This window comes from Puntigrus tetrazona, chromosome 10 (assembly GCF_018831695.1).
Source record: "Puntigrus tetrazona isolate hp1 chromosome 10, ASM1883169v1, whole genome shotgun sequence".
NCBI classification, from domain to species: domain Eukaryota; kingdom Metazoa; phylum Chordata; class Actinopteri; order Cypriniformes; family Cyprinidae; genus Puntigrus; species Puntigrus tetrazona.
In genome coordinates, this window is record NC_056708.1 from 14,302,584 (window position 1) to 14,304,537 (window position 1,954).

At 36.4% G+C, this 1,954-nt stretch overlaps 1 pseudogene; it reads right to left on the minus strand.

Moving 5' to 3' along the window:
• Positions 1 to 292: 292 nt before the first annotated feature.
• LOC122352441 overlaps positions 293 to 1,954 on the minus strand; it is a 13,366-nt pseudogene continuing 11,704 nt past the window's right edge.

Genomic DNA, 1,954 nt, shown 5'->3' on the forward strand with positions numbered 1-1,954 from the left:
GAAATTACAACATTAACAAAAAAATCTTTTATACAAGAATGCCCTCTTACAGAAAACCCAAAATTGCACATATATAAATGGAGTATAGTTTAAATCAATGAACACTGGCATGCAAAAGATTATGAATCTAATTCATTCATTACTGAATTTACTTTGTTTTACTGTAAGCGCACGTCTATTTAAAAAAGGTTTCAAGACATTTTGTTGTTCCTCGACAGGAGGCAGGGATGACCTCTAAACTTTGAGAGGTAGTAGCCTTATTACGGATTTCACCCGCCGATCCTGAGAGCTGTCAGTGAAAAAGGTTTGATTTGTCTGCATTGAACTTGTCCCTGCGGATCCTGTAGATAAGCACAGCCAGCATGACGACACACAGGCCTCCGAACACCCCCGCTGCCACAGAGATGCCCACCACTGCCCTCGTCCTGCTTGGATTTTTAGACACTGCAGGCACACCAAATTGACCCATTAAAAATAAAATATCACACAGCTGACAAAAGGTTTAGAAGATCTGTAATTAAATTGAAAGGAGAGAAAACAAGCCACGTACCTGTGGCAACAGGTCCTAATAGTTCTAGAAGGATTATAAAATCAAACCAATTCAAATGAGTTCAAACACATCATCATCATAAAAGTTAAAATCATCAGCAAACTTTATTCAGCAGACTTTTAAGGCCTTTTTAATATTAAGCGAAGAACAAATGGAATAAATGAATAAAATAGAGTCCATACGGTCTCTAAGTAAATGTCTTGCATTAAATAAAACTTTTAAAAAAATGTATTCAATTTACAGAAATAAATATTAATAATTTGTTTGACTATTTTTGCTCCCAACCACTAGAATACGGAAATATATTTTTACATTTCAGCCCAAATGTTTGAAAAAGATTCACAACGTTTCATAAAATTCCTTTTCCATGAGAAAATGTAATTATCTCTTCAAGGACAGATGAATGATGAAAGGATTTAAGTTTACCCTGTTTTATGCATATTTGACCGATATCTCCCAACAGCTGACTGCTCTTACCATCCACTCTGGTGATGATTGCCCCAGAGCTCACCGTAACAAGCGTCACTCACTGAGGTTCCCTGATCTGATTGAATGGCCCTCCGCTTCCCTTGCGGACGTTGTGCAGTTCTAATGCATGGATCACGAGACACATTTAAATGCACTTCCTCTCGTGAATTACATATGAAGGGTGAAAAGTTATACGGTTGTGTTCATACCTGCCGTAAAGACCTACAGAAAGAGGTCTCGCAGAGCCTGGTGGCGCAGTGTAGATAAAAGGTCGACACTATCCTGTTTTTGTGTTCCACAAGCGAAAAGTCTCAAACGAAGTGTGCCACCTGCTGTTCTCCATTCACACCCATTATGGTTTGTGGATCAAGGTTGCATCTAAGAAAGACAGAGGACAATATAAGCAGTGCTGGGTATTAACGGATTAACCTGCATAGATTAGAAAATTGGTTGCTTTTGGTTAGTGTTAAGGTGTCTATGTTACAGTGTAATTACACATTAATTACACGATTTTTTGCAGCGTTTTAAAGTGCTGATTAACATTACAACAGTAGAAGTTAACACTACAAGTGCTTACTACATGGTTAGGGTCAGGCTTTGGTTTACGTTTGCTTGCATGTAATTTTGCATAATTTGTTGTTATTTTAGTAAGTGCATGCAACTTGTAACAGGGACACCTTAAAATAGTGTCACCCAAAAATGTATTGAATATTATTTAACTGTAACAAAGCTTTAAGTCTTACCCGACAAACAAGTCAAATGATGTGCTGTTTCCTGGGTAAGGACTGGTGGTTGTATAGCATCGATCCAACAGAACATTGAACCTTCATATACATATATATATATATATATAAAAGTGATTTATCAACTTCAAAAAATATGTAATATAATAATAAAAAATATATTGGTTATATAAAAATTTTCATTCTGAATCAC